At 32.9% G+C, this 15423-nt stretch overlaps 1 long non-coding RNA gene across 1 annotated transcript in view; it reads left to right on the top strand.

Annotated features, from left to right (window-relative positions):
* The window catches only part of LOC149422684 (uncharacterized), a 147797-nt gene that overhangs the window by 64378 nt on the left and 67996 nt on the right, over window positions 1-15423 (top strand). The window contains exon 2 of the long non-coding RNA XR_016302436.1: window positions 289-332. This is a non-coding gene — a long non-coding RNA (uncharacterized LOC149422684). The remainder of the gene's footprint in view (window positions 1-288; window positions 333-15423) is intronic.

Raw genomic sequence — 15423 nt, 5'->3', positions numbered from 1 at the left:
GCCATGTTAATATGTGAGAAATAGTTAGGATGCAGGCGAATTCTCCAATTAATTTTTTCTCCAATAAAAAAAAAAAGAACATTCCCAAAGATGATATACTGTGGAGGAAATGTAAAAAATAAAAAAAGTAGCGCAATTCACTAATTTTCGATATAAATGTAAATATTTTCCCTCGGAAAGTAAGTTATAGTATCACAGTTTTTATCACAAATCAACTGTTTTCTAACTTCTCCCCTTCCCCTTAACATATATTATGATGTAAAATATATTTTTTATTTTTTTTTGCAGATACGTGAAAGTCATCAATCACTAACTCTCCAGGTCAATCGAAGGTAAGCTTATCTATATTTTTTCAACAATTTTCTTTCCTAATAAATTCACACGTTATGAATTGACACATTTATTTTAATTTAGTAAAGATCTCAGCATTCTTTTAAATAGTGTTGATTTAATATACCCGACTAAATCACTCGTGAATTCACATCCAAATTCCATTTGAGGTAAGAATGCCGAACAGGTGCAATTTTCCTGAAATATGCCGCTGTCAAACATTGACTGAAATTGACTCATTCAAAGATGACAAATTAGGTCTAGGCGAGCAGTAATTCCGAAAATGTGTTGATTAAACATGTATTATGTCATGTGGATACTTTATAAAGGTGTCGGATTTGCAAAACAGGTTGTCCATGTTTTTATTAGATGGTCAATATCTGCACTTCCGAAATTTCTAACAGAAATGTTGATTTATGATCATAATATTGTGTTTACACATTGCCCATATCGAAAAAGTAGATCGTACATTTATTCAGTCAACTGTTAAGGTGTTAGGAATAGTCGTAATTTTTTTAAATTTATTATAATAATAAATTATAAAAAGTGATTATATTATGTTTAAACTTTTATTTGACAAAGAAAATAAATATTGCAAACCAAGTTATCATCACATTTTTGGGACCCCGTCCCACAAGTTGACTTTGCGGTGACCATCTAAAATCAATCAAACTAAAATGCCTGATAAAAGCCTTTTTTTAAATAAAGAAAATGGCGGCCTCTGATTATTTACAATCGGAGGGAAAAAAACGCTTGTTTATTGTTTATGAAAAATAGAATTTTATGCTTTCAAAAAACCATATAAATTTCATTCAAGTCCGTTGAGTTGTTTTTAATTACAGTGGTCACCGACTTTGAAAACATTCACGATAACTTGGTCTACAATTTTTTTTTTTTATATTTATAAAATAAAGTTAAAAAATAAGAAAATAACTTTGTACTATTTGTGTTATAAAATAGATAAACAAAAAATTCATTTTAAATACTATTTTTTTTATACGAGAAATTTGTGTGAGTGCAAACTCTCATACTTACGAACCCCTTTTCTGTTGTGGTTTTGTTGCATAATGTGAACTTTAAAAAATTATTTTAAACAGTTAAATATTTGTGATGCTTTCGTTTGTATAAATCAAAACGGGAAGCGGGAATTTCAACCTTAACGACATCTACGTCATCTACGTTAGCGGCCCAATTCCGAAAGTTACACGAAGCGGTGCATTGCCTTAACTAGAATTGATTTATAATGTTTTAAAATGTTGCCAGTAAATGTCAGAAAAGTAATTTTATTATTTCTTAAAGTCGTATTAAATTAAAATTATTTTGTTTAAGCCAATATTTTCACTCAATTGAATATTATTTAGGTAGGTACCTACCTACTGCAAAAAATTTAGATGGCATAGGTAAATGCTTGACTTGCAAAACTTAAAATGATAGGATGCTCTTTTCCTAAATTGATTTTATTTTAGTTTTACTCTTTTAGGATATTTGGGACGGAATTGATACTCGTAAAAAAAACTTTTCACTGAATCAATCCATCAGAACTTGATTTAGGAATGTGAATTCTTGTTTGGCCATTATGGACTACCCCGTTATTGCTTTGGAATGGAGACACCTGAAGAATGTAGATGCTAGTAAAGTCACATTCTTCCGAGTACTTACGTGTTACGTTCCGCTGTCATCTATGATGTAGGGACGAACGTATACAACGTGGTCCTTTCTGATACTACCAAAGCGAAATTCTTTTCGGTACGTGATTATCGTGTGTTGTCGTTTATAACGTAAAGGAACGACGCATCGTTGCAGTTGCTTCGCTCCTTTCTCATCATCGTATAGGGACTATTACGGTCTGTAATCATCCTCGTTGTAGGAACAAATGAAAATAATCTTATTTTAACTGATATTTTTTCTTAATGTTTTTTATTTTTAAATTTTTCTGGCTTTAACATTTTAAGGATTTTCTAGGCCTTCATTTTGAAATTTTGGCATCAAATTATGGAGAGAGGGAAGGTAAATTAAAATATTAATTTTGCTTAAATGGGCAAATTCAAAAGTTATATGGAAGATTGGATTCGAATTCAGACTTAGAAAGGATGAGATGTTGAATGGAGGGGAGGTAATTTTAGATAAGGTTTGATAGAAGAGAGGATATTTGTTTAGAGAGGGCCAACCAAAAAATAAGTGATCTAAAGTTTCCACTTTTAGACCACAGAATATACAATCTGAGGAGTCAAGCACGTGAATTTTAAAAAGATCAGCCGTTCGAATAAGTGAGGAAATTTATTTTTTGGAGAAATGGGGGAATTTGTTGAAACCCACTGTTTTAATGGGATAGTCCTTTTTATTGAGTCACAGAAACTCTCGTGGATTGACTAGCAATGTGCCAATACTATAACCAAACATTGCGGAATCTATATTTGAGGATGGAAAAAATGTCGGATAGGGGAATACGGCTTATGAGGGTAACAATAGGGTTGGATGCTCCGCAAAGAAATCCGCAAATCGTTACCCACGATGCCAACATGTCCAGGAACCCAAATCAGAATTACGGTTTACTAGACCTTTGAATGGAGGCTATCATCACTCGAATAAGGATCATCAGGATGAAGAAAAGGACTGGATTTAACTTTTTAAAGAGAACTGAGAGAGTCAGAGAGAACAAGGGAATGTTGAAAATAATTTTTGATTATATTTTTGAGAGATTCAATTATTGCAATGCACGCGGCTGAAAATATAGAATATGATTTGATATTGAATTAAATATACTGACATTAGAATTATTGTGGTAAACGTTAATACCTATACCATAGTTATGAGAGTCTGGAGATTTGGATCCATCAGTAAATAAAAAAGAAAAGTTGGGCCATTTTGATGAAATAATGTCATTGAATTTTTCGGTTTTAAAAGGTGACACACCGACTCTTTTGGACTGAAAGTTTAAATCCATTTAAAACGAGCCATGTGCAAAGGTTATCCATAGCTTCATTAAGATTTTTGATAGCGGGTGGGATGTTTTGGATGATAAGAAGAAAGCTATGTCATCTAATAACTCAATAACTTTTAATTGAGGGGGAATAGTGACATGCAAATCGGAAATATTCCATCGCCTTGGGGTAGACCCTTCCAAATAGATCTGCTTCGATGATTAATATGTGGTAGGTATTATTATTATAATTAGTCTATCAAGAAATAGCTTAATAATAGATCCGACAAATATTTCTCGTTTGTAACCAAAAGACATCGTTAAACTGTTTAGATGTGTAAAATAATAACAATTAGCAAATACCTGCTCTGTACTTGCCGTAAACAATAAATATACATTTTTAAAGCAGTAATAAATAAATGTCGTAAAACACATAGTAAAAACTTGTCTACCAATTATTAGGGGATTCCTTTCTTTTAGTGCAGTTGAAAAAAAAACTTTTACGTCACCGATTGCAAAATTATACCGCGAAAAATGTTCCTAAGTTCACCCAACGTGACTTAAAAACGTGAGGTTACATAAAGTAGAAAAGCCCATTCTCTCTGTATAGCCTTTCCATAGACATCATAAGCAATGCTTGTCATTTTTCTGTGCGCTTGCTTAATTTATTTGAATGTTTACGACAAATTCAAATAATTTCAAATTATTCCAATGGAAAGAAACATTATTTTATAGATTTGCATAGTAAATCGTTTATAGTTTTCATTTGAAAACAATTGAATTTATTGTGTAGGTACAATATAAGAAGAAAACATTAGTCGTAGGATAAACATAAATTAACGCCACCCTATTGCACCCCCATAGTTTATATCGTCCCAGTTTCTTAGCTGCATGGTCCAGTTTACTTCAAAAGGAACATGTCATTCTAGAGCTATGAATGCAATAAATTCTCTTCTCAATAAGATATTAATGAACAGATTGTGTTTCTATGGAGTATTTCACCCAGTTGCTACGGGCAGGCTAGACAGTCTCGCGACCGCTTGACACATTCCGGACGGGAAACGTTTTAACAAGTTTTTCAAAGAAATCGATATAATCAAACCACGAAGTAAAATTGCTTTTTATCAGATTTCTTCCCATCTTTTGGTCTCGGTTCCCACTTTTTGGAATTTTTCTACAGCATCCCTTTACGTGATTCCATTTTTTGTGTAAATTTTGTTAAATTATTGCAACCTAAAATCTTTTTTTTTTTAACACAAATTTTAATTTTTGTGTGATGATTTTCAGCAATATTCTCAAAATCTTCAGTCTAAATATTTCTATTTTGAATAAAATTGCCTAATTATTAGGAGATTTTCATATTTCAATTTTGTAAACTAGCAATTTCTTATGAGAAAATATGGACAACTTAAATAATCCTAATTTTTCAATAATTATTTTTAAAAAAAGCATTATCTATCTATTAAGTAAATAAATGCAATGCGACAGTTCGGGAAAATTAAAAAAAAATACTTTCTTACTCGGCAACTCATGTCGTCAGAAGTTTTTTTTTGTGCTCAGTTAAATAAAAAAAAAAATTTCTTTAAATAAATTAGCCCCGGAAGAGAAATGGTTAAGGCAAATACTATGACGAGTCTTGCAAGAGGCCTCCGCAGGTAGTGCGGAGAGCTGACTGTATAGAGTAATGAGGACTGAGGACTGCTAGGATACATATTACCACCCATACCTACCTACCTCTGTACATGACGTGCGTTATGTAAAGTTACAATAAATAGACTAGGTACCTACAGAAGTGTCGCCTGCTGATGCGCCACAGCTTTATTTATTTCAGGCCAGTACTTGGTGAGTGTTGGCTCAGTGACGCGTCACGACTGACAAATCAACTAAGCAGGAAAGTAGGCACTCGTCGTATTCTAATCTAAAGCATTTTCTTGTAACACATGGAAGGATTTGATTTATTTCAGCTTTAATATTTCAGTAAGTTTCAGAAAAACGAGTATGTATCTCGAAACATAATACAAAATAAATGAAATCAAGTCGTGTGTAAGATGGAAATGTAGAGTGTACCGAATAAGGCACTATATGCAGGTAATCCACATGCTGGTAACCGGATAAATCATCACAATGATAATTCATCACATCTTTAAAAAGTTAAATAAAGTCATGGAAAGTGATGAAACAAAAACTTTACTAACTGGGTTATGTAGGTTAGCTTAGGTTAGGTTTTTCATCGTTTCTAATGACTTTGTATCACTTCTTAAAAGTGTGTTGAATTGTCACTGTGTTCAGTTATCATGGAACTCCACATGCTAATATCTATGTCATCGCAACGTCTGAAAATTGAACGCGTTCACTCGGTTGGTGGGTCGGAAACGACCCAGAGCATCAAAATTTTATAAAAATTACGCCATGGAAGTGTAAGATTTTTACAAAGATTTACCCACAATTTGATGTAAAAATTAATATTATTGAACAAAGTTCAAGTGAGTTATTAGTGTAATTGAAAAAAGGCGCTAAACGCACCTGCATTTGGACAGTCGACAGACGAAAGAGTGCTTAGCTCACTCTAACGCGATCGGAACATTTTTTTAATTTAAAAAAAATTAAAATCCTTAATCCTTACAGCAAATATGTGGGATAAATGAGGAATTGCACAAGATCATATTTTAAATTAAAGACAAGGAAAAAAATTGCGCGAAAATCACTTAAAATCAAATTTTGATGGGTACATCTGTACTCAGCACCGCTGCTTGTGTTTTGTTATTGTTTCGACCCAGTTTTTGGGTGACAGGAACCTCAATTACTTTTGTCGTTCGATTCCCGACGAGGAAACCAATGAAAGTTATTTTATTTTTATATAAGACAATAAGAGACTAGAAGAGACGATGAGGGGGGAGGTGGTAGAAACTTGCAAAAAGAGACCAGACGAGCCAATAAGGGGCGAGAAGGTGCGAGAAGTGCAAGAAGAGCTAAAGCGAGCCAAGAAGAGGCAAGAAGAGCCAATATAAACTAGAATAAACAAGAAGAGGCAAGATAAACTAAAATAAACGAGAAGAGAAAGATTGACCAGGAAGAGCCAAAAAGAGGCAAGGATATGCAAGAAGAAGCAAGAAAAAGTAAAAATGAAGAAAAAACAACACTCAATCAATTCCTTTAATTCTGCCCGACCTAAATTCCAATACTGACTTATTAGGTTGGCATGTATACCGGGCGATTAAACTCAAACCTTCTTCCCATCCTCAGAGCACATGTTCCAATTCCTAACAAATCAGTGCCCCCCGGTGTACTGGTCTAACCGAGATAGGAATGCTCCTGGCTAGGGTGGTACAATCGCTTCGTATCGTAACTCTACCCTGGAGGCTCCCTAAGGGCTATGTTTTCTTTGGAGGTGTTGTGTTTAGAGAAGTAAAGTAATAACTTAATGTCTTGAAGAGACTCGTAGTAGGAGAGAAGAAACACAACAAAAATGTCAACCATGTACCTAGAAATTAATATTGAGCGCGTATTAAGCGTGTCTGTCGTCTTCTTTTTTCAATGACACTTATTTCTAGAATTATGTTCAATGATGTTCTGGTAGAACATGCCATTAACCCGGCTTCCCACTAGACATCTATGTTTTACAGATTACAACTCGTTGCCCCGTTTTCTCCCGATGGGCACCAAACCGGAGTTAAAGTAATTTTTCTTGGATTTAAAAACCCTTTGGACTTCTACGCCACTGAACGTACTGTGAGTTACATTTTATTACAATTAGTTTCATAGTTCCTAAGCCAAGCGACTGCCACATTTTATTTACACTAAAAAACTTGTCGCCAACAGATAAAGTGTTCAGCTATTACTGGTTTGTGAAAAGTGACTGGCATAATTCCCAATTTGAAACCTCAAAGTATTTGATTAAACTAGGAATAACTGAAATGAATATTGATAAGATAAAGTGAGCCTTGATCAAACAGCAATGAGAAGTTTTATCTGAATTTTATAACTGTTTGAAAAGCCAATCTCTTCACATACCGCAGTCGCTTGTTTACCGGGAAACATTTTTCTATTTACGAATTTGGGGCATCTGATTAAATATTTTTTGATAAGCGATATGTCAAAATATTGTAATTTAAATGTTTAATCCCGGTCCGGGATAATTTACTTGATAACAGGTACCCCCCCCCCCTCTTTATTTCTACGTAATCTGCGCCCACGGGGTTCGGCAGTTAGGAAATATTTACGAATTGTGTACCATAAATCTATGTTTTTACGGTTTTCCGCAATAACGATCAAATTTATGCTTTGAAAAATCCACAACTAATCGAAGATTTAAGTTATAATTAATCGAAAATTTAAGTTATAATCAATCGAAAATTTAGGTTATAAAATCAAAAAAGGTGTTCTGCTAACATAACTTAATAGGTACCTACATTTTATTGTCAATTTCCATACTTTAATATCACGTTTGTATTCGCAACGATTTAATACATACTAAGGTTTTCATTTTAATATATTTAGCGAATGTAACACGATCACAAAATCAAATACACTTATCTTCATATTTGGAATTATCTCCAAAATATACGCAATATAACGCATTACCTAGTAACCTAAAACTTCCAGTAAACAACAACAAAAACATTGGCCAAACCCTTTAAAAGATATTTTCCTGTGCAGCTTTACTAACCAGTGACACAATCTTTCTTTTGAACTCTCTAACTTTTGCATATAACTTAATGATAACTTTTAATGAATTGTCACGTCTGATGAGCATGGACCCTTGTCAATCACCAGGGCTATGGTGGGGCTAAGGCAAGGAGGGCAGAATGTGTGAAAGCATTGAAGAACCTTGATCATGTTGTTCTGTCTGAGGGTGTCTGGAGAGTCTGCCAGCGGTGAGCAGGACGACAGGTCCCCGAGAAATCCGAATAAGTTAGCTCCAGGTAGAGATTCGTGGGAAGGAGTGCGCGAGGCCATCTTCAATTAACCATCATCCTTGAACGTTTGGCAGGCTACGCGGAGACGATGAGGATTCATCTTTGTGTCACCCCGACAGTATGCTTGGTAATCCAGTGTAGTCTCCAAGGAATTATACTTCAAGAACACTCGCAAATAAAACTATTAAATATATTTAAAATCTACGTACGCTCTTAACTGCACTCCCTTTTAAATTTGTGTTCGTAAAAATAATTTTCTTTAATTTTCCTGTTCCTTATTCGTGTCGAAAATATTATATTATTAATGGACTATTTGTCCGTAAATAAATAAATAAATAATGTTGTCTTTACCGAAATGAGTTTTCCCGAAACGGCGTGATGGTTAGTTAGTTAGTTAGTTAGAAACCGAAAAATGTGCAGTTGTATGCACGTGGAAAGACCAAGTAATAAGAAAGAAGTTTAACGAAGTTTAAGAAGTTTTAAAGTTGAAAAAGCATTTTTTTTTTTGTTTTAAATAAATTTATAATAAATCAAATTTAATAATGTTATAATTATTATTAAGTTCTGCAAGTATTTCTGTTATTTTTACAGTTTATTAAGCCGAAACAGCTGTCACATTAAAAAACTGTAAAAATCACAGAAATACTTTCAGAACTTAATAATTATTATAACATTATTAAATTTGATTTATTTTAAATTTATTTAAAAAAAATTAAATGGAGTTCTACGAATTAAACACCAAAACAATAAATAAATTGTAAAAGCATCTTTTCATCTGTATCCTAATATCCTTCAGTGAATGAAAACCTATACACCTACACCAGCTGTAAGTGTCTGTGTATAAATAAAAATTGAAGGAAATATAGATGTAAAACTCAAAATAAATAAAATTTAAAAAAAATTACGCAGGAGAAGAATCACACGAAAAAAATTAACGGTTATTCCACCTTTCCGATCAAATTTCCATACTGTCACATTCGGGAGTCAGCAAACCTTTCATGAAAAGAAAATACCTCATATGCAATGTAAGTACTTTATTAAATGTTATTCCGCTTTTCTGGTCAAATTTCCAAATTGTCAAATTCGGGAATCAGCAAACCCTCTTATGAAAAGGATATGCAATCCTCACATGCGATGTGTTCACTTTATTCTTTTGAATCGGCATTACAATACAACACTTAATTAAAGTTCTATTGCCAAAGTAAAATAAAAGTTTTTCTTAAATATTTATTCAGCTTTTTTTGTTGTTTGACAATATTGTATTTTAAATAAATCATACAAATCTGAGCCTAAAGTTTCACTGTAAGAAAGGATAAGTAAATCACACACAGATAAACATGAGTATTGTTAATTTATTAAGAATCTCTTCAAATTATCAAACTTTTATCTCTGCGAAGAAGCACACAACACAATCACAATATAGTGAGTTCCACCGCAATTCCTCGAGGTAATTATCGCCACAGCAAACGAATGAGTACTGAAACTGATGTTATACCCTTTCAAGATTGTCAATTTCCTTCGTTTTACTTTTCAATCAGATTATGTACACGAAAAAACGCCAACAGCCTACTTCTAATGTTCTAATTCTTCTTAATTAATTCTTCTTCAGTTTTCAAAACAGATGCACTCGAATTTGCACTATGTTCATGCCATTGTTCCAAATTTCAAACACTTTTCCAGCAAGAAACTGATTAAAAGACATTCCGATAGGAACCAAGCATAATATTCTTATTTCAAAACAAAACAGCTGTAGAATGTTTCTGATAAATAGTTCACATTTTCCGGTTTGGCCTGGATTTTTCAGTAAGGTTTAATTTAGAAATTTAGTTCAGATTCTTCAGTTATTGTAATTGATACTTATATGTCCATAAATATATATCAGTGCGTAAATATATATTTTTTAATAATAATATATCAAGGAATAATCATGACAAACTGCGACATTCGTCTAATGATGACGTCAGTGATCTGGTATGTGATGACAACTTCAATATGACGTGTTCCATAATCAATAGTAGGTATGTGATGATATTATGAAGGCAACTTCGTTGTTTACTAGGAACAAAACATAACCATTCACATGGTGCATCTCGGCAACGTGAGGTAGGTAGGTATGGATGATGATTTTCCGAGAATGATGATTATTGCGTTTGAGACTTACTTATTTATACATTACTTGAGAATGATGATTATTGGATGAATCCTTTCCTATTACTCAAACTAATAAAATGACTATTACAATGTTAATATAACATATAACTGATTCATACACGGAGAAAAATGAGTACGGCTTTTTTATCAATAAACCTACTGTTAAAAACGTGACTGCATGACCATTTCCTAATGAAATATTAGTCATTTAGAATATATATGAATACGTGTTCAACGCGGGAGGCCAAATATTATTATTTAGAAGAACACGTGTTCCGGCTTCCTTATAACATATTCTTGCTTTGCAAAGAACAAACAATAGTTTTCAATGACTTACAGAATTTGCACAATTCATAAAATTTTAACGTTAATTTTCGCGTTCTGTGAAAGTACCATTCAAGTTCTGTTACTGTATCACTATAGGCAAGTTGTTTGACAGAACTGAAATAATAACAGAACTTAAAAATTAACTTTTAAATTTGAATTGTTCAAATTCTCTGAAACAACCCTTCAGAAGTGTTCTTAGTTTATTCGACGTGAACTATTGTTTGTGCGTTAGCGATTTGCAATAGTACACGGGAACGATGACAAGTTATCGACATTATCGATAAATTCTTTCTCGATCTTCCGTGATAGATACTCAGGAATGAAGATTGTTTATCGATTCCTTGGCGTAATAAATGCTGAAACAATATTATGACTTCTCATTTATATAGGCCACAATTCCATTCATCCTGAGCACCTTACATAGGTATTCATTACATTAAAATGAGGAATATTTTAGAGTTTTCTCCATTGCATAGTTCATTTTGGCAAATAGTGAATAGAACGGGCCCTAGTATGCTTCCTTATGAAACTCCATATTTAATCGGCAGTGGCTGGCTAATATGGTGATTGATTAATTATGACTTGTTGTGTTCTGTATAACGTTTCATTAGTTGGAGTTTCCTGTGATACCAATATTTTATAAATTTTTAAATTGGATTTTGTGGCAGATTAAATCAAAAGCTTTAGTTAATTCCAGAAATATCGCTAAACCCTTGACTAGGTTGCTATGTATATAACTTATTACATATGCTAATGCTTTTGGGCCACTTTTATTCTCTAAACCCATATTGTTTATCCGATATTAATTTGTCACCGTCCATTTACTTTATAATATCGTTTGTTAATACTCTTTCAAAGATCTTTAATAGTCAGTTTAACAATGTGATAGGTCTGTAGTTAGTTATTTCCATTTGTTCTCCTGCTTTATAACTAAGGATCATCACCTGTCCTTATTCAAAAATACTAGGAAAACAGCTTTGCATTATACAAAGTTGGTAAAGTGTGTTATTGGATTTAATTATTTTTTCGTTGTTATTTTATCTAATCTCTATATAATGTTGTTTTTTATTATTATTTAGCTGTTGATTATTTTGTAAAATTGTCTTTGTTATGTCTTTTGTGAATTGATGGTTGGTCTATTTGTTAGTGTTTCAAAACTTTTCCTATGCTTGTAAAGAAGTTGTTCACGTATTTTGCTATTGTTTCTTTATTTGCATTACCATCTATTTTTTCAAGTTCATATTTAGTAGTTCGATGATATCGCTTATGGGTTATTGTTTTCTGTTTGTCTGTAGTTTATCTCCTTAGCTACTATTATAATTTTATTGTAGATTTTTCCACGTCTTTTATAGTAATTAAGTTGGTATATGTCACATGGCGTGCGTTTACTCTATCTGTGTATTTTTTCTCGTTCACGAACACAGTTTAATACTCCTTGTATTATCCATAGTTTTTGTTTTGTTTTGTGTCAGATGAGGTTAATTAATTATTTATTGTGTTAACGCCGTTGTAAATTTATCCCAGGCTTCTTCAACATTCTGTGTTCGGCGTGATGTGCTCCTGTCTATTTTTTTAAATTTTTTTAATTTAGAGTGGTTAATTCGTTTTGTTCGTTAATATAGTATTGTATTGTATTGTATTTTGATCAGATTCCGCGCTCTTGGTGTCTATTGCTATCAATGTAGTCACCTGTAATTATGCTTTAAAGTACTATTGTTTTGGTTTCTAGTTTTGCCTTTTTTTTTCAAACGTCCATTGGGCTTTTACATGCAAATCATCATTATTTATACAGATCATAAGTACGTAATGGTTATAATAATCTTATTAACATAAAGGACAAACTGGTGCATTTAAGTATTGTTACATATATATATTTTTAAGGAAGCAATATTCTCATAGTTTAATCATTATATGATCTATACACATACAGCTTTTAGTGTTTGGTGTGACTCGTGTTGCGACATTTATCGTGGGCTCCAGAGTCCACGCTGTGCTAGCATTGTTAGGTATTCTATGCTTTTTGGGTGTCCATATCGTATCGTATCGTAAGTGTTTATGTTAAGGTCTCCTATGATGATGATATTTTTGTTGTTGTTGAGATCAGTTAATGTTCTGTTAAGTACAGCTAGGAAATTTGTAATTTTTGTGCAGTTAGCGTCTTTGATGTTTACTTCTTGAATGATCATGTTAATTTTATTACTGATGTATAATATATCTAAACCACCATTTTGTGTAGCGTATTTAATTTTGCGGTGTGTGTTATAGTTTTCGTTTGTTTTATGTGTGTATTTATCATTCTACCAGCGCCAGCGTTTTGTTAGCACAACTAAATCAAAATTGTTTTAAAGCTGTTGAGGTATATCATAAATTTATCTATGTTTTTGATAATCGATCTAATGTTTTGGAGTAATATTTTGAATCTGTATGTTTTTCCACTATATATTTATAATTCACATAAATAACCATGTACAATGTGACTTTAGAGCGGGGTACCCCAGTACGTTAAAATTTTTTCGACAATTGTAAAAAATGATTAAAAAAAGAATCGAAATTTTTCTTATGTGGTTTTACTCCATTGTTTAAAGTCATTTGTACTTACACATTGAAGTTGGTTGTTGGTCTATAATTTCCATGTTTATGTGAGTATTAGCTAAGCATATAGAGTGGCACTAGGTGTATAATTGTGTTTATTTAATTTTAGTTGTGTCATCAGAATGTCCGAATCAGAAAATGTTGTCTTCTAGAGTCTTCCTGGTTAGTAGTTAGCACGGAACCATACAAGCTCCTCCATTACTTATTGCTTCACCAATACATTGTCCGGTTTTTTGCTGTATACACCCCCTTTGAGCAACGTCGGCCGTATATGGAAACTTCTACATTAACAAGTCCCTATATTGATAGTTTTGATATATTGATTTTTCGGACGGATTGCGCCTTTTTGTCTTCATCATCATCAACTGGCTATGTTCGTGAATGGTGTTCCTTCTTCACCTCTTACTTCCAAACAGTTTCTTTTCAGTCCTCCGGACTTCTGATTCAATTGATCCAGCTCTTCTTCGGTCTGCCTCCAGGTTGCTTCTATAAGGCCACCCAATTTGTCTGGAATTCATACCACATGACCAGCATTATAATTTAATACCAAAATACTCATAACAAAGGATGGTTTACAGAACGTTAATATCTTCCTATCAAATAACTTGAGCCCTACGCGAAAAGCTTACTCACTGGCTTTTACCCCCCATCATAAATGTAGCTTTTAAAGTTCTCTGTCAATTTAATTCGATGCTTTCTGATATTATAATACACAAGCGATTTTTGAAAGGACACGATGATTGGAAGTTCTTGACTAGCCTTATTAATAACTTCATTTCAATTATATCTCGAACTTTTTTAAAGACGCAGCTTTGAAATTTGAAATGGAACATTGGAAACTTTTACATTTAGGAGAAACCTAGATTCATCACATATTCAAAGGGAAATAGTTGGACCTATAATAAAATTTGTTTCACCAGCATAAGCTTGAAGGTAGCGTAATCATCCCCGTTGCCAGAGTGCTAATTTTTAAAGCAACTTGGTAAATTTAGAAAAAGGGCATTGAATGCTTTTATAATCTCTAATTTGATGGAAAAACTTTTAAAGTGAACTCCTCCACATTTTTTAAAATCAAATCAGTCAATTTCTGAAGCCTCTTTGAAATTTTTTGCATTTAAAAAATTCCAAGAACTCTGATAATTAATAATAATTATGAATTTTATTGGATTTTTTCTTAAGACAACTTCATAAAAATAAATACAAAAACTCCTTGCAGACTTTCATATGATAGGTAGGAGAGAGTATGGTATATCGTACCACTTCGCTCTTAACTCCCAATACTGTATGATCGAAATTGGTTAGAGAATTGGAGTTAGGTTCAAATAATTACTTATTTCATTTATTTAAATCATATTTTACAGGCATCTGGAATGTTTTCAAATTAAACGTTTTATAAAAAATGGTTTTCGGTACGATTTAACGAACCGGTACGGTTAATTGTACCACCGGTATGGTGAATCGTACCTAGACTATTATTCCAATTTATATCGAAGAAAACATGGACATTTTTAAGGCATGCATGTGTAGCAAATGTCTGGGTTACTGGTGCAAGCTTCATGCACCCATTTATGGCAACGAACGCACTGTATCCAGTCTTCTTTGGGTCCTGCCTTTTCAAAATAATTGCCAAAGCATAGGTGGCATACGTTTTCTTTATCGTCATCATCAATATCCGTATCCGAATCATTCAAAACGACAATACTGTCAGCATCTTCACTATCACTACTTCTGCAATTGGCCTTTGTCGAGCACACTTCTTACCCTTAATGGGTTTTTTATCAGTTTTAATAATCTAATTTTTCTTTTTTTCAATTTTTAATTTGGGCATTTTGACAGCTGAGCGTCTACCAGCAGCAACATCTAGTCCTTTTTTATACGGACTTGCTGTTATTTCAGCAGACTTTTGTGCCATGCGCGTATTCTTCTTTCCTTGGTTCTTTGGTATTGGAGAAATCTCAAGAATTTATAGTTGAAAAGATGTCGACGCGTTTGAATTCGTTTACCCCAATTCAACTTTCTGAACTGCATCGGTGGTAAAAAGGAAGACTCTGACGAGGTCACTGGTGGTGGTGGTCGCAACAAAGGCTCTGACGAGATCTCTGGTGTTTGTTGTACCTACTGAACTCTTTAATTTAAAACTAGAAAATAATTTACTTAAAAAACAACTAAAAAATTACGGGAAATCGT

This window comes from Hesperophylax consimilis, chromosome 7 (genome assembly GCF_061612785.1).
Source record: "Hesperophylax consimilis isolate HC1 chromosome 7, BYU_Hcon_1.0, whole genome shotgun sequence".
In the NCBI taxonomy this organism is placed as follows: Eukaryota; Metazoa; Arthropoda; class Insecta; order Trichoptera; family Limnephilidae; genus Hesperophylax; species Hesperophylax consimilis.
Note: the sequence above shows the minus strand (reverse complement) of the source record. Positions and strands in the feature narration are given on the sequence as shown.